The sequence below is a fragment of the Amblyomma americanum genome, chromosome 11 (genome assembly GCF_052857255.1).
Source record: "Amblyomma americanum isolate KBUSLIRL-KWMA chromosome 11, ASM5285725v1, whole genome shotgun sequence".
Classification (NCBI taxonomy): Eukaryota; Metazoa; Arthropoda; class Arachnida; order Ixodida; family Ixodidae; genus Amblyomma; species Amblyomma americanum.
In genome coordinates, this window is record NC_135507.1 from 66,693,062 (window position 1) to 66,716,701 (window position 23,640).

At 44.9% G+C, this 23,640-nt stretch overlaps 1 long non-coding RNA gene across 1 annotated transcript in view; it reads left to right on the forward strand.

Moving 5' to 3' along the window:
* The first annotated feature begins 17,959 nt into the window (after nucleotides 1-17,959).
* The window catches only part of LOC144110320 (uncharacterized), a 95,958-nt gene continuing 90,277 nt past the window's right edge, over nucleotides 17,960-23,640 (forward strand). Inside the window, exon 1 of the long non-coding RNA XR_013309805.1 lies at nucleotides 17,960-18,060. This is a non-coding gene — a long non-coding RNA (uncharacterized LOC144110320). The remainder of the gene's footprint in view (nucleotides 18,061-23,640) is intronic.

Sequence of the window (23,640 nt, forward strand, 5' to 3'; positions counted from 1 at the left end):
GGATTTAATGCATTAATTACTGGCCAGGATTTCCACAGCTCTTAGCAGTATTCATTTCGCTAATATGACGTCAGTCCCGCCCGCATCCCGTCACTAAGGCATGTGAAGGAGTTATGGGGTCGTCAGCTTTCTCAATAGCGCGTTGCAAGACAGTTTCACACCTTCTTGGAAATGCCAGATTCCTGTTGTTTAAATTGCACTTCTTGAAGAGCATATTAAATAGGAAGGAGATGTCTTTATTAATAATAGTTGGCCACCATATCTTCTCTACACACAGGAGAAATTAAAATCAATCTTCTCCGTAAAACCAGAGCTAAACAGGTACCGACTGGTTTTCCTGTGGACGAAAGCACTCTCTGGCGTGATTCTCAATGTTCTGTTGGCCAAAATGCTTCTAAAAGAAACTACTTGTACATGTCTTGTGAAGGTAAACCACTTAAGACAGCGTGTTCTTCGGACAGGCTTCTCTTGCAAATTGAAGATGAATTCATTAGCTTTGTCACTTGCCAAAGGACGTTTTTCCTTGAACATTTTTCCTTTGCCAGCTGCGGCCCCAGCTATTTCAATTGTATGTCAAAGTTTATACAGTGAAAAAAGACGCTCGCCGCTGTGGTACGATAGTAAAACTTACACGGAAAGAAGCAGAAGCAATAGCAGGTGAAGAAAGTATAAGTGACTAGCTCTCATAGTTGCTGAACCTGAGGCCTTTTGTATTCAGGGGAGTGTAAAAGCTTTCGTCGGCGACGTGCTGGGGGCGACTTATATGAAAGACAATTCCCTAATCGGAATGCTAATCGCGGGAAGCAATGGAAATGAATCGCGAACTTTGAGAATATTCTTCAATTCAAGCTACTACAGATCGCTTTAGCAAATCGTGTATACGAATCCGAATAGTGGGGTTAGATGCATTCGTGATAATGCGAGTGCTAAAGAAAAAATGCATTAAAGAATGAATGTAACTGATCATAAAAGTGCAAAGCCATTTCATTCTTCATCATGTACATCTAATCGGACGGTAAAAGCTGCATTATGGATAGAAATTATGACTTTCTTCCAATTTTCAGCAAGTTGCAAGAATTTTACTCCTGTTTTTAAAATAATCTAATCAACACATTACAAAATAACATCAGAAATTCAAGAAGCAAAAAAGTTAGACAATAATTATGACAATAATCCTGATAGTAATGATCTTAAACAGCCATCGCATATTGGAAAACCATCGACAATGTTCAGTTCCCAGTTTTTTAAATGTGGTAACAAAAATAATTGCCATGCGTGATCGATTTAGGATTTGCCTAAAAGAGTTCAGAGGCAGAAATCCAGCTGCCAACATCATTTCGTGTCTTTTACACGAATGAAATTGTACAGTGGATTGAAACCAGTGTAATGCATGATGCACATCGTTACGAGTTTCTCGAGTGTGTTACAACACCTTAAGTCAGATTTTTGGGTTTAGTTTTGAGAAATTAAAATGACGCAGTAACTGTGTCACATATCTCGGTGGACACCCGATCCGTGCCGTAAGGAAAGGGATAAAGCAAGGAGTGAAAGAAGAAAAGAAGAAAGAGGCGCTGTAGTGGAGATCTCCGGAATAATTTCGCCCACCTGGGCACCTTTAACGCGCACTGACATCACACAGTACACAGGCGCATTTTGCGTCACCTCCATCAAAACGCGGCAGCCGCCATCCGGGTCGGAGCCCAGTCCTCGAGCTCTGTAGACGACCGCCTTAACCACTGAGCTACTGCGGGTTTCAGCCAGCCGCCATTTGCTTTGCTTGGCCCAAAAAAAGGGAGTCCAATAGAGCTCTCTACAAGCTCAGACAGTGGGATCTGCTGCGCACATGAAAGGAAATCCCTAAACGGTACTTTGTGAGACGTTGAAAAAGCACTTGTCCACAAGTGGTTCGCTGCGCTGCTCTGAGTGACAGTTCAAAGTATTCAAACCTCTGCTTTACCCTAAATGCGTACTTTTAATTGAAGTAGACAGAAGTAGAAATAAGTGGTGCCGGCGTTACCTCGACAATATGAAGACACATTAGGTATTCAAGACATAAAGACTCCTTGGGAGCTTCTGCTGCAGAGATCAAGGATCACTTGCTTCCTTCTTAGCTCGGGACTGGGGTGGGTACATGCCACTCGTGTTACCAAATCATAGGCGAAAAACTGATTCAGGTCTCTAAAATCGCAACGTTCCCCAAAACGCGGCCCACGCCTCCTCTTCCCGTGCTAATTCTCGCGTCGCCCTTATTGCCATATGAACCTATACAAAGGTGGAAAGCAAGTGATTTATTGTTTCACCATAAGTCGTCTTTTATTATTTCAAACAAAACAGCTCCAAAGGAGAAAAATTATTTCTCCGTTATCTTTATATCTTCTTCTATCCGACCAAGTATTGCTAAGATCGTGGAAAATACTAGTGGAAAAAAAAACTTATTCCCTTGACTCGTTCATGATATTACGACCTGCTAAGACTCACAAAATGATTCATATTGAAAACATCAGAGCGAGAAACGATGAGTGTTTAAGTCCTTGAGTGTGTAAATGTCCCAGTATCAAGTATTAAACCTTTCAGTTCCGAGACAGGGCCATATTTGCCCTCAACTTTTTTGGTCCGCGTTTCTTCGCTTGTTCTCTCAGTATGAATCTATTCCAACTAGCCCATTTTTCCGTTCTAATCTGATTTCAATAATTTGATGTAATAATGAATATAAAGCACCGCAGATATAGAAGCCATGATCGTTGTGCTGCTTACAGATAGCGTAGTTATCGTTACATATAAGGTGACTTATCATTGGTACTTTTATTGAATTAGTAATGACCTCGTCCTTGCCAATATTAATAAATACATTAGTAACGCACTGGTAGAATAATTTTATTGGCTGTATATTTTGTACCGAATTTGTCTGAAATCAGGCTCCGCGATTTTAAAAAATCAGACTCATTTATGAGCTGATGAATCATCAAAAGTGCCCCAGGAGAAAACATGACTTCTATAGCCGTTCTTGTTCAAAGGCAAGAAAATTTAAATATCATTTGCACGAGATATTATTCATATCCACAGTCTTCCATTATATCGGCGCTTACGTAGAAGTTCAAAGGAAAACTACCCCAGCGCTACAGCTTAAGGCATGTCGTGAGAGGTGTTGTATTATGTATTCCTAGGGACGCGAACCGCATCTGGAATCCATAAAAAAACGCCAACTACATAGAAAATTTTATGATATGTATGAAGCTCAAGTTTTGATACTGAAAAATACAGCGTACTTTTCCGATGATGTTGGTCTGCTTAGTTTTTCAAATCAGGGTGCCCTTAGAAGCTCGTATTGAAACATCGTCCTGTGAATTAATTTGCCCAATGTAAAGCCCAATGCGATCTGTTCGATTTCAAAACACCAAAGCATCGTTTAATGTTCGAAGAAGAGCGTGTTATCATCTGTGTGTTCAGAAGAGACGCCTTTTTAATTGGCAGCTTGAATTAAGTTACTTGAAGAATTTCATCCGGGCGAAAGGGCAACTAACGACCCTTGCAGAGCCACATCACTTCACATAAATCATACAAAACATCACGTCGGTTTTTCATAGCGAAGGGTCTGTCATAAAGTGCAATATAAAACCCTCTATTTTCAGTGTTTCACATCGAGGATGAATTTTTTGACGTTTACTGATTTTTATTTTAACAGCTGCGAGACATACGTCGCTATGGTCTGCTGAGCTAGATTGTACACGCCAGACATGCATTATAAACCTGATATGGTCAGTAAATAAGCAAATAATAACTAAACTAATGTATAATGTTATTTGCAGATCGAGGTTATATATTGAAATTTACGGCAGTCAACATTGAAAATGTACTATGCTTTTAAATGCTGTCATTCGGCAATGTGTTTACAAATATCGAACGCCAGAAATAGGCATTTGAACATCGTTCCGTTCGCCTTCTCACATTACTTGTTGATAAACTAGCGTCTCGCATTTATTAAGCACCATACAGTCAGTCATATTTGGTGTGTGCGGTGGTGTGGAAGCAGTAAATTTGATTTCGGTGAGGGTAGCGCGTGAAGCGATGCCATTTTAAAATTAGATTAAATGGGAAACACCAGAACGAGTTTTCAGTTGCGTATCTTTGACCTTAGGTATTTGAAAACACGTTGCCGATTGACAAAATTTAAGACCATGACTAACCTTTGATGTTGACTACCATCAATTTTTCTTGTAACCTTGCCTCTGGAAATTAAACTAGACTGTTTATCAGCTAACCTAAGTCAGTTAAACGTTTATTAATTGATCCGTATCCGGTACACTACCTGCAACTTGCTGTGTAATGCAGCTCAAGAGAGCGCATCGACATATCTTTCATAGTTTTGGAAGTAAAAATCTGTGTAAGGTTAACAAAATCACCCTGTATAAGATGCTATGAAGTGATATTCCAGTAAACATGCCTTCCTTACTTGACAATGTCTGTGAGCGTCTTCTGACATAGCTATAGGCAGCATTTTTGATAAGGAAGGCTGCTAATAGCCGTTACTTGTTAGATTGTGACCGTTTGTCATCAAATGGGGTGCGTCGTGGACCTTCAGAAGTAAACACGCTTACACAAACTGTAACGCTTAATGATGCCGGCTTCCACGCAGAAGGGTGAGAGAACTACGTCCATCCTCAGAGGTTTAGGTGGTGTGCAATAAGATGGGATAAGTTTATGGGCACGGACTCCCAGCAGCGCGTGAGAGCATTACAACTTTTTTCGACCTGCCACACGTCTGTCGCTCTGCCTTCCTGCACGTGTGCGGCGTCCAGACCACGTCGGTCTGCCTAGGCTGCCCATGGCCCTCCCTGAAGACGACATAAATGCACCTTCGCCGATGGTGGCTTCACCATAAGCCGACGACATGCAGAGATTTAATGGCAAGAGCGCAAACAAATTATGTTACGATGAAACATAAGTATTTATAGCGATACAAATGTATCAAGTACTTTGAGGCATCTGGAAAGCAATTGCGGTGCCAAGGCTTACTTTCGGGATCGCAGTTTTGCGCCCAAAGGCAGGAGTCCACTCGACGCTAACAATAAATCAATGAACTGTTGGAACATTAGCACCTTGTCCCGACGGCAAGACCACAGACGAGGCAGTGCAAGGTTATATGAGCTGGGCATCGCACCGAGCGCGACAAGCTCAAAGTAAATTATTATATAAATAACGCCTCAGGAAACTTGATGATTACAGATGGGCAGCTAAGTACTTATACTGGAAGAGCGTCGACTCGGATTGGAGGAAAAAGACAAGGAAAGATGGACAGACACAGATCTTTAGCGGCAGGTAAAAACGAAAAAGTTAACAACTTTATTAATTAGGTGAAAAAGGGACTTTAGAACTCCGAGGCTACGGCGTATAAAAACACAAACTTGTTTCTGCCCGCACTAACGGGAGACTAATATTGTAATTTGCAAAAGCGCATGCCTTCTCGCGATAGTATCGACTAGTACATCGGTTCCTCCTGCACTGGGAAAGTGGTTAAAAATCTATGCAAATATATTCTTTTTAATGAAATATTAACGAGGCGCATGACCGCTTTTTATTCATGTAGCAAACAAATAATTTGCTTTAGAGTTAACCCCCTTTCATAAACTCTATATTACGTTTCATTTTAGGAGCTTCATGCGTCACCTGCATCAGATATAGCGGAAATCAACTTCTAACTTCGTTCAGTTGCCAAAGGCCATGTCTCATCAGCCCCTACACTTTTCTACTGCTTCAGTTCACCTGGTAGAGAAAAACTTCTTCCTTTTTATTTGGTCCTTTAGCTGTTATGCGTTGCACCTTTAACGTCAGCGGCTTTCAGGTCTGCAAACACACCAAGTCACATGAGCTGATTAGGAGCGGATCGCGACATTGCCTGTACTTGCAAAAGTTTCAACTGAAGACTGAGGCCTCGCGATTCAAGTTGGGTGCAGCAATGAACGCTTTTCAGAGAAATATTATATTAGTACTAGATTACTTTATTGCAAAGCTCAAATGCGTTGATTTCAAATTCCCCACTAAAGCTAATACCACCCCTCACTATAATCCTCCCTCTGACGCACAATGCGGAGTTCGTGCGACGCTATGACACTTCAATTAAGGTCATGAACAAGAAGTTAAGCAGCGAGAGAAGAACTGTGAACGGTGGGTCTAGAAATTAACATGCGCAAAACCAAAGTAATGTTCAGCAGTCTGGCAAGGAAACAGCAGTTCACAGCTGGTAGCGAGATGCTTAAAGTGGTAAGGAAATACATCTACTTAGTGCAGGTAGTCACCGCTGATCCATATCATTGGAGGGAAATAACTAGAATAAGAATGGGGTAGAGCGCATATGGCAGGTTTTCCCAGATCATGAATGGCAGTTTACCATAATCCCTCAAGAAAATTGCATACAGCAGCTGTGTCTCACAAGTACTCACCTTTGTGGCAGAAACATGGAGGCTAACGAAAAGAAATAGATAAAACAGCGCTACGGAAGAAAATGTTCTGCTTACGTTAAGGACAACGTAGCGAGCTATGGAAAGAAAATACCGGAAGCGGGCCGACTGGGTGTAGGGTCGAACGCGAGTTAAGGACAACAACACGGTCGAAATGAAGAGAAAGAAATGGGCTTGGACAGGGCATGCAATGTCAAGGTAAAATGAGCGCTCATCCGCAAGGGTAACAAAGTGGATCCCGAGAAAGGACAAGCATAGCAGGGGCGGCGTAAAGTTAGGTGGGTGGATGGGATAAGGAGGTTTGCGGTGATAGGATGGCCGCAGCACTCACAGGACAAGGATAACTGGAGAGATATGGCAGAAGCCTTTTCATGCAGTGAACGCAATCAGTCTTATCACAACTAGCCCCTTGTTTCGCAAAAACGGCTGCGCGAATGAAAATTCCTGACCACACTATTGAACCGTTTCCATTCTCCAGATCATGCTATTGAATTCATGGTCTCGCTAGACCATGCCAGACGACTTGAAAATGGCTTGATTTATGGGGGTCTAACGTCCCAAAGCGACTCAGGCTATGGCGGCACCGTAGTGAAGGGCTCCAGAAATTTCGACCGCCTGGGATTCTTGAACGTGCACTGACATCGCACCGTACACGGGCCTCTAGAACTTCGCCTTCATCGAAATTCGACCGCCGCGGCCGGGATGGAACCCGCGTCTTCCGGGTCAGCAGCCGAGCGCCACAACCACTGAGCCACCGTGGCGGTGACGACTTGAATATATGGCTTCAAATCAAATTCGTCAATAATGTCAAGGGTCACCAATCCTGCCATTTTTTCTCCGCAGAAATGCTTAGCGGTTTAAATTCAGGAAGGACTTGGAGCCAAATGCAACATTTTGTTCCTTATGGCCCCTTAACTCCTCAACAAGCCTTTAAATTCAATTTCATATTTGCGTGGTTCGGCTAGCCTTACATCTAGTGAAGTGGAATTTAAGGTTGACCACTTAGCGCCTGCAAAGTTGAGAAAAAGTTTCGAAGGGATCCATGGTGATCAAGAAACTGCTGGTAAGGAAGCGAATTTCTGTACACAACATGTTTCGAAACTGCGCAGCTCAGTCAACCAGGCGTCATAGAGCACCGAATATATTTAGTTATTTTACTTTGACGTTGAGCTCATCGTTTGCAAAAGTTAATAATTTTCCCGCTTGGGATAACTACGAGTAAATTATTTTGACAGCAAGTGACTCGTGTGTCGAACATGATGTGAACTTATAGAGGGACTAATATAAGTTTAATTGTTTTATTGTTTGGACTAAGGATACACCCGTAGTTTCCCGCTCCATAGAATGGTCTGAGCGTACAAAAAATAAATGCCGACAGGCATGCACGAATATAAAGAAAGCGAGAGAGAAACACAAGCAGCATGGATGCCATGAAGCTTTAGCTTTTCTCAAAGTTACCCATTTACGGTGGGCATGAACAGCTTTTGACGACGCTTCTGGAAATAGAGCTAGCACTGCTTGGTCAGAGCATATGCAGTTTCAAACAACACTGTGCGCGTTTACTAACTACAAATATAAGCAAATCGCATGGTCATTCGACATGGTTGAGCGAAAGAACAACGATAACACTAAAACAGTAAAGAGCTGCGAGGAAGAACGAAATCCAAAAATATCACGTACCCACGCTACACGCAAACCTCCGAGGTAGAATCGAATTGAGTGTTGTGGTCCCTAGACGAATACAGCGCGGGGTTTGTACAGTGTGCTGTGGCTTTCATTCCAATTGGGTGGTAAACATTATCTAAAATTACATTCATCCAACTTTGTGCGCATTTCTTACAAGGATGAGCCATAGCTGATTTTTAGAGGCATCTAATTTTGGCTAGCGCACTGTCTCATTTCACCCCAGGGCATGGGGCACAAGGCGATATTGTGGAGATTTAAATTGAAATCAATTTTACTGCTTCACTTCAGGTGCCTTTCTTGTTAGGTGAATGTGATATCTGTGAATACAAAGTACCCCAGCCATTTGCAATATTGTATCGCGTTTTACCTCACTTTTACGTGAACGGCTCACAGTAGATGACAGTGTTTAAAGGTTAGATCTCATGCAATTTTTAGGAAAATCTCGCCAAGTAGAAGGAGTGGCGGAATTTCCTCGACGTTCGACGAGTGGTAAATAGTGGTCGACGGAGAGGAGGAGCGACAAGCGGCGAAGATCACTGGTAGAAAACGTCCGGAGGTAAGCATACGACGAGTACGTGTAGTGGTGGCGGAAGTCACCATATCATTGACGCTCGTCGCGCTGACGCCGACGACACACAGGATCCACGAGTTCCAGATGGCAACAAACCGGACGAGGCGGAGGCGTGCGCGAACTCGCTGCATACATGGTTAGTCTCGGAGATAAGGAGGCGTGATTCTGCTAGGTTGGCGGCGGATATAAAGAATAGACAACAACAGCAAGAGCCACAGAAACTTGGGCATACGTTGGCACGCAATGAGGTATATACAGACGGTTGTGGAGCCGCGAGGTGAGTGACTGAAGCGATCTTGTCTTTGATTACATCACACAAAGGGGAGGAGAGAGGTGGGTGTGGATGAAATTTCACTGGCGATAAGGTGGAGCTGTGCAGTTCCTCTTGAATAATGGAGCGAAAGAGAGAGCGGAAGCCCACATCGGTTGGCAGGCTTGGGTACCAGGCGTGTTGAAAGTGAAACGATTGAAGGTGGTCAAGACAGTCACAAGTAGTGCGTATATCCTGTACTATGGTAGAATTATGGGCAGCAAGCGTATTAAAAGCATATTTATTCGATGCCTTTAAGACCATGGCGAACCCTATCGTACCAAAACATAGCGTTCTTAGCGCGTCGAAACAGTCCGTATACGTATTCAACGTTGGACGTTTAGGATTCGCCCGGTAGCTCAGCAGGCGCATCTAACTTTTTTTATACATTGCTCGTTTTGCACCAGCTGTTCCAAATTTTCCCGAAGTTTTGTGGAGAAGTGCGTCCACTTCGGGATAGCATCCTTGTGGCTTCTGAACCAAGCCATGGCCACAGCAGTCAGAACGATACATTGAGAAGCTTCACAGTAGCGTCCCAACGATTATAGGCACTCACTCAGTTGTAGTAGTCGCGTGAGTCTACCATGTCATTGCCACGAAGATCCACAGATGTAGGAGGGTCGCGTTAGAAGGGTGCTTGCGGTCGAGGATGGAGTCCAGGTGATATCGGAACAGCTGGTGCGGTGGAGCTATTACTGCTGGTTCCAGAGCAAGCGCAAGTAAAATATTGATCGAAGGTTTCCGTCTTTGTGTATGCACCGACTAGCCAGTGACAGAAAAGTATCTGCAGTGTTGAGGCGGAACGGACGCACGCATCCAGCGCAGCCTCCGCCACTTGTGAGACAGATTACTTAGATACTGCGCGATGAAACGCGGAAAACAAGAAGAAAGGACACACACGAGCGCTGACTCACAACTGTTTTTTTTATTTTATGAAAACAAAATAAAATAAAAATTCAGTTGTGAGTCAGCGCTCGTGTGTGCAGTTTCTTCGTGTTGTCCACGTTTCATCGCGCTGTTTCTAAGTACAATGCATTAACAAGTAGCCCGGAACCTTGCTATTGTGCGACAGAGGTTAGAGCGCGCTTTATTGCCACTCGCAAGTATCACGGCCACTCCTCCGAAGACAAAGATGAGCGGTGCTGATCAATATTTACAGACGAAGACGGACGTCGCAAAGTGCTTAAAATATTTCTTGTGTTATCCGAACTTATTTTCCCCTGAAAGAATACCTGTGACAGGCACAGGCCAATGCAGTGGCCCAGTATGAAGGTTATTAAATACAAGGTTATAATAGCGAAATCACTAGGTTTGTCGCAGATCTCAGAAGCACGTCACGAAGCTCTGAAATAATTGTGGAGGTGTCAATTAATCTGGCTGCTATAATATTCTGTCCCACACGCAAGAAAAAGAGCAGCTAATGGAGGAAGTTGCAAAAATTAGTTACACAGAGACCGCAGCATGACACAACCGTTTTATCCAAAGTGCATTACGAGAAGACACTAATATTTCTGGTTAAGCACTATCTGAAATATGCCTGCTTCACCACTACAACAGGCCTGCTTCAACGTGTCCTCAAATTAATGTCTCGTTTGTGAGCAGCTTATCTGCATTAAGAAGTTCACTAGGTAATATTGAGTGAAACAAGTATATTTAGCAAAACTAATAATTCGTCCGGCGTCACGAGTTATTTGCTGCTGCATATACACATCACGCGGATAACCTAAAGTCACGAGGGATGTAATAGTAAAGCATGAAAACGCGGACGGTGAGCATAAAACTATAAGAACACTAACATCACTTTTTTAATGGAATTAAGCTATGACAACACTCTAGAAATCCCAATTTTTTCAAACATGACATTTTCAATTCTATTTTGGGAGTATTCTCCGACTTTGCTCCCATGGGAATCCGCACGCTGATACCTTCCTCTAGGTTCGAAAAAGTCCTGACGGATTTCCCAGAGCTCACCAGGCCATGCGACCTCACTGAGGCGCCTAAACATACGGCGACACATCACATCATCCCCCGGGGTCCACCCGCAGCTGCCCAACCACGCCGCTTGTTTGGATACAGTCTAGCTACCGCCAAACGTGAGTTCGACCATGTGCTGCTGCCCGGCATAATACGCCTGTCGTCCATCGCGTGGGCGTCTCCGCTGCATTTATGTCCCAAGCGGGATCCCGGTGACTGGCGTCCCTGTGGCGACTATCGGGCGTTGATTGCCAAAACTGTCCACAAAAGCTACCGCTGCCCCAAATCCACGACTTTACGTCGAGCCTCGTCGACCGCACCATTTATAGCAATGTTGGCCTGGTTAAGGCGTATCACCAAATTTCCATCGAACCCGCCGACATACCAAGGCCCACCATCACGACGCCCTTTAGTTTGAGTACGTGCGGATGCCTTCTGGGCTACGCACTTCGGCTGAAACCTTCCATCGGTTCATAGCCGAGGTCACGCTGGGCCTACCGACTGTATTCGCGTACCTAGATGATGTCCTCATCGCCAGCCTTACCTACGCCTGATGATCATGAGCAACACCTACGTGTTTTGTTCAAGCGTCTACAGCAGTATGGCATGAGTGTGAACGCCTCCAAGTGTGTTTTTGATGCATCTGAGCTCGAGTTTTTGGGTCGTCACATATCCTCAAAGGGTATCCGCCTTCTCGCGTCCCACGTCCACACCATCGAGAATTATCCCCAGCCTACAACATTGAGAGCCGCTTACGATAATTCCTGGGGCTGGTTAATTTTTCCTGGCGTTTTATCCCGCACTTTGCAGAGCTGCTTCGCCCGTTCACCGACCTCCTCCGGTCAACCGCTGGCCCCTCCTCCGCTATTTCTTGGTCATCAGAAGCCCGGGCCACCTTTACTGCTGCAAAGCAAGCAGCCACGAACGCAGTGCTTCTTGTCCATCCGCACAGGAACGCCCCTACGAGATTGATGGTGGATGCCTACAGCGTGGCCTTCGGTGCCGTCTTACAGGAGTACATTAACTACGCGTGGAGACCATTGTCTTTTTACTCTCGGAAGCTACTTCCTGTTGAGACCCGCCAGATCGTCTTCGGCTGAGAGCTCCCAGCCATCTACGCCGTGATACAGCATTTTCGGCATTTTGTAGAAGGATGCCAGTTTCACGTGCGTATCGATCATAAGCCATTGGCATATGTGTTCCGCACCAACTCATCAATGTACGTGTCACGCGAACTCCGTCAGCTCACTTATATCTCGAAGTTTGCTACCTACATCCGCCATGTGAAAGGTGCCGCGAACACCGCCGCTGATTCCCTCTCTCGTAGAGCCGCGTTAGACATTCCATCTCCCACCGTCAACTGGGCCGCATTCTCTTCCACCCAGCAGAATGACCATGAGCTCGCCGCTTTTCGAGTGAACCCTCGTCCTCTCCGACTTCGGCTTGTGCCCCATCCCTGCTCTCCTGAGCCCTTGTGGTGCGATATGTCAACAGACCTTCCTTTTGCTCCGGCTTCACTACATCGCCCCATATTCCATTCTCTACATGACATATGCCATCCAGGCATTCGGGCTACTCAGCGCTTTCTCACCCAGCGCTGTTTGGCCCGGAATCAACGCTGATGTGCGCACTTTGACGCGGCTGTGCCTGCCCTATCTGTCGACCAAGGTCTTTCGTCATACCAAGACGCCTTCCCAAGCCTTCCCACCACCTGGCCTTCGTTCCGATTATGTACATCTCAACATCGTGGGCCCTCTACCCGTGTCTCGAGGCTACTGTTATATCCTGACCATGGTCGACCGCTTCACTCGCTGGCCGGAGGCAGTCCCCATTCCTGACATCACCGAGAAGACTGTTTCCCGCGCCTTCATTTCTGCGTGGGTATCTCGCGGTTCAGGTGTCCAACGATGAATGAGACAGATACTGCGACATTTTCTTGCCCAAAAAAACCAATTAATATTATTATTATCTCGATTTGGTTGTTCTGGCACCATGGCAACCGACCGTGGACGCGTTTGAGCCCTCCCTGTTTGCTTTCCTTAATAATATATCCGCTGCTTTTCTAGTTTCTGTTACTTATTTAAATTTTGTACCATTGCCAAGTGCCACTTTGTTTTGTTTTTGTTTTTTACATGGGGAGGGCAGGCCTCTGTCAGGCGCAGCCGAAGAGATTTAGCTGAGCGTACGCAAGTGCTTGCGTACGCAAAGCGCTACGGCGCTGCGTGCATTACGCTGTCCGCTCCGAAGAATAGTTTTAGTTGGCCGTTTCGTAGCGTCCTTCACGCGCACGCGTAAACAGTAGTGCCATCTAGTGACAACACGTCAAAGCACATCAACGCTAGGTCGAAGAAAATTTCATCCGTGATTGCTGATGACTAGGATGAGTGCATTGCGAGCTTTTTTGTTCCAAAAAGAAAAACTATGAGAACCGTAAAAAAGTAAGAACTGACTAAAAGCAAGAAAACTGCTTCGCCAGGTGTCGTTGCTACGAGGAAAAGAGACTGCATTTAGTTAGGCCTAGGAGCTTGAAAATCGCCAAATTATCTGAAAAACAGGGACTAGTTATCGCTTATACCGCTACGTGTGGGCAAGAGTAGGCGAAATAAAAGCGAACCGGTACAATTTGAACGAGGTATTTCGTCTGAGCATCCAGCGGCGACATGTATTTATTCCGAAGCGGGCGAACAGGGTGCCGCCATCTTAACAACGTTAACCACGCAAGCCACGCAGGCGCCGCAACGCAAAGTCCGCTGGCTAGCGTAAGTACGCAAGACGCAGGGCTTGCGCTTGTGTTCTGCGCATGCGCCCTGCCGTCCGCGCAAACTCCTTGCGTACGCTAAGCCGTTGCGTACGCACAGCTAAAACGGTCTAGTGATGCTGTAAGGTACGTCCAGCGCGTACGCAGTCTCTCCCGCTGCAACGCTAGCACGCTCTCTTGTTAGTTAAGATAACTAACCAGTGAAAGTCACGTGGTGTGCTCCTCCTGAGGCGAAGCCGTGGGAGGGTGCACCGCGGGAAGCAAACCATAGGGGAGGCTGCGGGGCAATCCCCACAAGCCGGAGCCGTTGAAAAGTTACAGGCTAAATTGTTACTTGCACCATGCTAAATAGAGCAGAAACAGAAAAGCAAAGAAAAAAGGTAAACTGCTACATGTGCAAAAACAATGCAATTGCTCAACGAAAAACTTCCTGCAGGTATGGCGTATTTTAGCATTCGAGGAGTTTGGTTGCTTGTGTATATAGAAACTGGTGCATATAGAACTCGCAACCTTCAATATTATCTCAACATGCAATTTTGTTTTTTTTTTCGCTCTTACGCCACCATAGATAATGTTACACTCGGTGAAAATTTTATGTTGAATCCTGGCAATCTCATTTATTACATGCAAAGGAATGCAATAAACTGTGGTTAAGGAGATCCACTAACAATTTTTCCCGGTGTGGCCTGTTATCTGCATATGCGTGGTTTCGGAAAGTTATTTAAAGTTTATGTTTTCTTTTTGTTGTTTTAATTGCCGGTGAACTCATTGCAGAATCACGTTCATTGTGCAGCTAATAGATAGAGCTGCATAAACTCGAAAGGATGATGGTGTCTATTAGACTGTTTGCGAGTTATCACTTTTGCATGAGAGGAACATTTAGCATTTTTCAAAGGAAGGCGTTATGTATAAACATACCTAAATATTTTTCCGAAGCGTTATGCCCCGTGATGATATTAGCATGGTATGCCTAAGAATTTTAAACAGTAAAACAAAGTTTATAGCATGAAATAAACAGTTTACCTTCAAGAATGACCCGTGATGATATTAGAATGGTATGCCTAAGAATTTTAAACAGTAAAACAAAGTTTATAGCATGAAATAAACAGTTTACCTTCAAGAGTGGTTTCACACCTAACGCGCCACATTAACCGGACAAAACAGGGTACATAGGGCATGCTTTTCCTGAGTAAACGATTTTTTCTCGACTAATTCCTAGCGTAGAGCATTACTTCCTTCAAAAATGTAGAACCAACGAGCCCCCATTCCGTCCTTGCGGAAAAACAACTCGTTCGGTTCAAAGTTAATGCCAATGCAAAGCAAAACTTCGTCCTGATATCGAATTCAAAGAGAGTAATTACTTCGAGATTAAGAATGTTCGCATGAGATCACCGGCCAGGTTTCTGTTTTGAGAAAATCCAGTAACATTGGAATCGGGGAACACGCGTCATCGTGTATGTATGTGTAAATGTGACCTTTAAGTATAAATGAATAAGTTATCTGCTTGCGGGATACACATGTATTTTGCCCCCTAATGACTGCAGTCGCCGTAAAGTTTTCATTTCAGCACGTTCGCTAGATTGTGAGCGTTAAATTGCTCAGGCTGACATGCAACATATAAAATTGATTGAAGGGTAAACGTTGAAAACATAACAGTTATCACAGTTTTTATTCAATGTATGTTGAGTTACCTATTTGTTTCATATATCACAGCCTGCAATGCGGCTAAGGCACACAGGTGCGAAACATACAAGACACAATAACCTCAACCACTTAATATTAAATTAAAATCATGCATACATTACAGATATGGTTGGCTTTAAGACATGCGAAGAATAAACGCCCATACATAGTACAAGTACAAAACTCTCAAAGCGACTGGGTTGAGTGAAAAAATTGTGACAGCGTTGTGGGTGTGTTTGTGTTATGCCTTTTTCCCCTTCTCTCTTCCTCCTTTTAGTCCCCTAATTCTTCTTCCCCAGTGCAAGGTAGCCAACCGGAACCCCTTTCTGGTTAACATCCCTGACTTTCCATCTATCTATCTATCTATCTATCTATCTATCTATCTATCTATCTATCTATCTATCTATCTATCTATCTATCTATCTATCTATCTATCTATCTATCTATCTATCTATCTATCTATCTATCTATCTATCTATCTATCTATCTATCTATCTATCTATCTATCTATCTATCTATCTATCTATCTATCTATCTATCTATCTATCTATCTATCTATCTATCTATCTATCTATCTATCTATCTATCTATCTATCTATCTATCTATCTATCTATCTATCTATCTATCTATCTATCTATCTATCTATCTATCTATCTATCTGTCTGTCTGTCTGTCTGTCTGTCTGTCTGTCTGTCTGTCTATCTATCTATCTATCTATCTATCTATCTATCTATCTATCTATCTATCTATCTATCTATCTATCTATCTATCTATCTATCTCAAATCGTGGCATGAAGTGGTTTTTTATTCATACGTTAAGGCTTTCTGCACTGGCGGCCGAGAAGCTCGTGGAACTTTTCTCAAGCCAGATTAATAGAAAAATTATGGTAAACATTTTTTCGACAACTTCAGAGCTTCGAGAAGAGGTCGAAGCTTGAGGATCTGAGGACAGCATGTCCGGCCGCTTTAGGAATGAAGGTGCATTTTAGATTGAGCACTATTGATGATCTCAGCTGCGCCGTTGGGGTCACCTACTGCAAGATCCTTTTAAAGTGAACGCTTTACTATTGGCTCGTCGAGCAAAGATCATCGGTGTGGTACTTTTGACCTTCAAGTGGAGGAGTGAAGGTGTGGTAGCCATGTGACGTACCACATGACTCGCGCAGTTGCTGCTACGCGTGAACCGCGGCCTCGCCAGTTGTGTTCACGTGACTACCACGTGATTCGCCGTTCGCTTGAAAGGCAGATTGCGCCGCCATCGCGTGGATACACACTTGCGCCTCGCAGTTTCTCGCTGTGGATGAAGCGATTCGGCCGCGACCTTCTACGCAGTCGGGCTGAGTCTGATAATCCGGCTGACGTTGCCAGTCATAGATTTAGCTAGAGTTATAGGGTAGTAAACGTGCCATGCTACCGACAGAGACCGACGAAGAACGGGAGCGTGGACTGGATCAACGGCGGCTGAATCATGCCGAAAGGGGGCAGTGAAGAGCTTTTAGGCAGCCGCCGCTGCTTTTGCCTCCGCCACGACTTCGGCTTCGGCGACGGACGAAGAAGTTGAGTTTAACCTGGCTTAGCAACACACGGTAACCAAGCATAACAAAGATTTCGCTTTCATAACCGGGCTGAGCCGAGCTAAGCCGCAGCCATGTTTGCCAACTGTAGTGAGAAAGAAGGAATTAAAGACAAAGACGGGATGTTGTTCGTACCAAAGACTTCAAAAGCCAAATTGGTCTCCCATTGATGTCATGAGAGCTGCGCCATGCCATGTGAGCAAGTGCGCTTTCCACGGTAGCCATAATTCTGACCACTTGCTTTAACAAAAATTTCAAAATTCTCCTAATATGCAATGCGCAGCCGCTTTATGCATGAGCTGCATTTCTATCAACAGCAAAGTATCAAGTGCGAAGCAAAATGAAGGCCAGCATTTTTATCAAAAGATAGCTGATAATTTCTCACTTGAACCAAGAAGATAGTTTTTTCATGGGGAGATAGAAACGCCTCTTAACGCATATTTTTTGCAAGTGGCGTTTTTAGAATGCAGTTATTTTCATTTCTCAAAAATCGATTTCTAAGTTCCACTTACTATTTCCTCACTTTTGAGCGCAGTTAGAAGCAGGGTATTGTGTTGAAGTTTGATCTCATGGTCCGATAGCTAAAGCGAAACTACATTATTTATGAATATACAGCAAAGCAAAAATAATATCTACGTCTTCGCGCTTAGTCGCGTCCGTAAAATCCTGTTTTGTGTTGCATAATGTATGAAGAGCTGAAATTGCAAATTCCACACTAACATTTTATATATACCTTACCAGATGCACGGGCATATTGACGAAAGAAGTGTGGTTCTCACATCACAAAATGAAAAATGTACGCACGACATGATTTCGTGATTACTCGGTGGCCCAAACAAAAATTATTTCAAACTAAATTCGTTTCTTTGACATTGCTCTATCTGATTTGCTTTCCAAATAAGCACCTCCCATTTATTAAATCGTAGACATCAGCCTGACCAATCTATGTTTTTATACTGTGTGGCGCACTTCAGGTCTCCTGTTCAGGCACCATGATTTCAGCTCAGTTTTACAAGACTCAACTGCATCTGTCCATCCTTTCTCTTCTGTAAGTATGCAGATTACAGGCGCGTGGAGAGCGTTGTGTTTAATAGCAGAAATTCTATCAGTAATCGTTCTGTGTGTGACTGCGACTTAATCTAGATATTCGATGGATTATTCTAGGCAACAGGAGATTCGGAATTTTGCCGGTAGTGATTCTAGGCCACGAGAAAGAAATTAGATTGCGCTAATAGACTCTCGTAAACCAGTTAGGATTAACTAATGTGTGGACTTTCTTATTGTATAACAGCTATAAAGCCACCAATGAGGAAAACCGCGACGTTACATCGGTTTCAGGTGCATGTAATAAAAACTGAACCTTGTTCATTTTTTAGGCTACAAGCGCATGACGTAAACTAATAACGATAGCAGTTGACATAAAGTGGAGATCGCTTAATGAACGAATGCTAGGTTTCATATTTGATTTTTCTCACAGTAACACGGGCATCGACGCTCTGACTGGCTTGTCAATTTGACTTTGTGCACCCAAAGCTGCCTTCTCTTCCGGCTGCTAGCAGTGATCAAGCAGTGGAATGACACCTCCAGGCTTTTCCACGTCGTTGAGGTAGAATGCTTTGCGCAGCAGTGCTACCGAGCTTTTTTTTTTGCCACGACGTTAAGAAGACGACATCCGAGGGTGCTTGCTACGCAGCACCAGCAGCACTTATCGGTATCACTAGTTATCCGTAGACGAAATCGCTGTGCTGCCGCAGTGTGTGGAGTGTGCCGTGAAACGCGAATATTTATACAGGCAGACTATGACAAGAGCGTCGCACGCCGATGAAGCACTTCAAAAAAGTTCTGCAGCGCACTTCAGATTGTTCTTGGATTAGTTTGCGACGTCGCCGCATCGTGGCATAGATTTCGTGAAAATCGCCAATGAAAGCATAAGGCGCCTTTTGCTCCCTATGAAGCACGGATCAAGTAGTTTTTTTGTAGCCTGAGCTACACTGTCTGAGGTTGAGCAGTTTCGCGTGTATCGTGGAGAACCGTGCTGCGGATGCGCGAGGAGCACTGACGTCACACGGCGCACAGCTGGCGCGCCGGAGCAGCCGCCGCCGCGCGCTCTTGGCCACATAGGCAAGTTTTTCCAATTAAAAAACATGTTGCAGACTTGAGCCCGAGCAAACACTGATAGTTCCCTATCCATCCAAGCCTGGGTTTGTCGCTTCATGGAGACTATCTCAGAATCCCAGTAGGCGCCACTGTTGCGAATTTGGTGAAGAGGAACCCCTCGGTATAGTGAAGGGGTCCGCAGTCTCAGCTTATGCCACCATAATGACTTAATTGGCGTTGTAGCCCAATGGCCCAATCAAAACCCCTTGGATTTATGCAGATTAAGAGCCGCACCTGATACCTCACAAAACTGTTCACTCAAATGCAATGCTTCAAGCACACTCTTTTTGTCTGAACAATAGAGGGCGACATCATCTGCATAGGCTAAAATCTTAATTTCACACTGCACCAGGGAGAAACCACGGATAGATGTGCAGGTAATAACACTGAGGCAAAGGGGTTCAAGATATAGGACAAACAACAAAGGCGATAATGGAAGCCTTGGCGAACAGATAATTTCAATGGAATAGTCTTGGTTAGCTCTTGGTTAACAATTAGCCTTGTATAGGACACCTTATAGCACAATATTATGCCCATAATCAAAACGTCTCCAATATTTGCGTGCCCTAAGACCGCAAAAAGGAAATCGTGACGCACTTTATGAAAGGCCTTGACAAGGTCAATCTGAATTTGAGCTACGTGTCCGATCTCATCTGATACTGTCTCCACTTAACGTGCAATATGATTATGGGTTTGGATGATGCGGCCTCTGATACCGCAGACCTGATGCGTGCCTGTTAAGTGGGTGACAACTAGCTGCAGACGATTACAAAGAACCTTTGGAAAAAGTTTGTAATCCACATCGCAGAGGGAAATTGGACGATATCACTCGACTGTTTTCAACCGATTTGAATCTGTGCTTTTTCGAATTAATATAGAATGCCCAGAACAGACAGTGGGTGCGGAAAACCAACACCGTAAGAAGCCTGGAAAACCTCCATGAAGACAGGCGCTAGTCAAGTAGAAAATGGCTTATAGAACTCTCTACTACTGCCGTCCGGCCCAGGACGCTTCTGAGCCGTCAGGCCAGAAATGGAAGATTTAATTTCGTCCAAATTGATAGCCCCCTCTCCTACTACAGCACGCTGCTCATCGTCAAGTCGGGGCAAGGCTTCGAATAAGTGACTGCAATCTGATGTCAAAATTGTGCCCGCACAACCACCAAACAGCTTCCCATAATACTGAAAAAAATCCTCAACAATACAAGGACCATCCCTGTATGTGCGTCCATCATACTGAATTTCCAATATTTCTTTAGCTAGAGCAGTCTGCCTTTCATCACTCAGGGTCCGACGAGATGGTTGGTCATCCAGAAATCTACGGGTCCTAAATCTTATCAAGGCCCCTTTGTTTCTTTCGGTTTCAAACTAATGAAGCTCTGCTTTTACAGCAGTAATATCTTCTACGCAGGCGCCTGGGCTAATCCTCTCTAACTCATGTAGCTCTAGCAAAGTACGGCCGAGCTCTCAAAGGTGATCTCTTCAAAAAGCGATTCTTGATGACGCTTCAGTGTCAATGTTTTCTGTTTCTCGTTTAAATAAGTCCCAGTTTTGCAAAACTGAGAGATCACAGCGTGACCACGTGTCCTTCAAGCAAGTAGATACAGCACGTTTGAAGATATCATCCGAGAGCAGGCAGCTATTCTGCTTCCACAGCTCGCATCGAGGATGTAGTATGCGCCGACTGTACCACCCAATCTCAATAGAAACCATGCAGAGATTACTGAAGAATATGGACCACACCCAGTAACCGAAAACGCTGGATAACATGTCGGCAGTAGGGTCATATCGCTTACATAACACTGCTCGGTCTTCATTCCTACAAACACAATTGAAATCCCCCAAAAGCATAATTTTACGATCCGTGGACAAATGGTCGACTACTGACATGAAAAAAAACAGCCTTCTGTCACGCTGCTTTACAGGGACATAAACACAAACATTTCGCCACTGTACACCCGAAATTGCGAGGTCACAGCAGATAAGTCGCCCTGCATCATCTGTGGTATACGACACGGCAGTAATCCTGAGTGTGTTGTTCATGAATAGCATGCGCCCACCTGATAAGCCTCTCGAGTGACTAACGATAACATTGAATTCTGACAAAAAAGGCTCGACAGCAGCTTCAGTCTCCTCATCAGAGGAAAGCTTGGTTTCCTGGATGGCTGCCACACTCACACCCCATTTGTTTAAAAGATGCCGTTACGCCGTGACGGTTTAAGGTTAAACCATGAATAAAGGCGCATGTAGTGAATGCGCGCCTTTCATATATTACCTCTTCTGAACCAGGTGTCGCTGCGCTTTCGCAACCTATATCCTGGCCTAGCAGAGCTAGGCCATCATCAATTTTGTGCGCATGCGCAGAGGTATCAGTGGGGGTATACATATATATATATATATCGGGGCGTTTGCCAGTGCGGTATAGCAATAGAGAAAGAGCGAAATTGTTGCCCACGCTACGTATATCCTGGCATGGCTGAGCTAAGCCACTGGTAATTTTTTTTTACATGAGCGGGCAGTGCTGTACACTTGTGCTTGTACACTTGAGCTCCATTGCCCAGGGAATATCGGCGCAAACAAGTTTTTTGTGTGAATTTTTGCAGATTCCTTCAGTGATACGCTGCCAGGTTGTTTCATTCAATGCGCCGTAAGCAATGTGGATCAAGTTTTCGCGAGCGGAAAGAAATAAAAATTAATATGGCGCATTGCGTCTCTGTCTCGGACATCTTAATGAGGCACTTTACCCTTTGCGTCTATATGCCACGTGAGTTAGAAGCTCAGTGGAACCACCCGTATGTTTTCTTGGTTTCAAGATGCGATTCGAGGATTCGAAGCAGAGCCAAGGAAAGAAAAACTGTTACCAACATCAATAGTGGCACTCCTGTGGGAAACACAAATACAGCGCAGAAATGGCGACAACATTCGTTTTCTCCGCCGATTTCTTCCTTTCCTCAGTGAAGCGCGGAAGCTCATCTTGGACTGGTAACAAACCCTTGCACTGCTGGTGTTTGTGCTTCTCATGATGATGACTCTAACCGAGTTTAGGGGTAAGAAAATCAACGGAAGAATGGGCCATACAAATCTCTGGCCCTCTTCGGGCCACAGATTCGGGGATGAACGAGGTTGTGAATTTGCTTCGGGGATAGACGAGGGTGAGGATTTTCTAAGGAAAGAAAAAGAGAGAGAAAAACAAAGGAAATTCACAACACTCTCATTCGCACTTGGTGCATCTTCTTAGCGCGGTATCGTGGGCTACTATAAGCAACGCAATAATGCGTATCCGCCCATATGGCACGGTGCAGAATTTCCAGACACCTCGAGTGTTCGGCCGAGTCAACGCAGCTAAACGATTTGCACACTAAGCCGCTGTCCTAACAGTTATAATGATATAAATGTGCAGCAATACTTTGTTTTCAATAAAAGGAGGATATCAGCCTCTTATATACAGCCCTATATATACTCCTTCAGAGATTACGAGAAAGCATTAGACTCTGCCCGAGGTTCGGCAGTCATGCAGGCGTTGCGGAATCATGATGTCTAAGAGCCCTATGTAAAAGTACTTGAAGATATTGTGACGAAGAAGACGAACTGTGCAGTGGCGCGGGCAGGAGCGCTCGCGCTAGGCTACCGGCCATTAAATCATCTCATTGCCATCGATCATAGCGTCTCTTTTTTCGGCTGGCCACCACGTAACATTTGGTGGAGCTTGTGGGGTACCATCGACATCCTGGTCCGGCGAGCTTCGGCGTCCTGCGTCAGCCGTGGCCGTCAGCCGTGAGTTCTTGGCGTGCGTCGCTCGGCCGTGCCCCAGCCTTTCAGACCCGAACCGACCTCGCCGTTGTTCCCCCCGCCCCGTCTCCCGCCCCGACCACTGAACACGACGAACTGAACCCGACGCAAGGACCTGACCTATCGACCCCACCGACCCGAGATGGCGCTTACACCTGAAGACACCGATCCCCTGCCCAGGCCGTTCGGCGCGTCCTGGGAACTCGACCGTCAGCTCTTGGCGACCTGCGGCCCGGAAGCTTCAAGGCCAGGAATCATTCAGCCATCTTATTCATCGTGGCGGCCAGCACCTCACCCCTTTCTCGTTCCTGTCCAACCATCCTCTTAAGCCAGTAACCACTTCGCGCGTCTCTTTGTCACCGATCGAGACGATCACTCGGTGGCCCCGGGTAGTGTGACGAAAAAGACGAACTGTGCAGTGGCGCGGGCAGGAGCGCTCGCGCTAGGCTACCGGCCATTAAATCATCTCATTGCCATCGATCATAGCGTCTCTTTTTTCGGCTGGCCACCACGTAACAATATCTATAGCAGGTGCATAGCTACCATCGTCTTCCACAAAGTCAAAAATAAAATTCTAATAAGAAAGGGCTCCAGGCAAGGAGACACGTTCTCGCCAACGATATTCAAATGCTGTTTGCAGGAGGTATTCAGAGTGGTTGACTGGGAGCACCTAGGGATAAGAG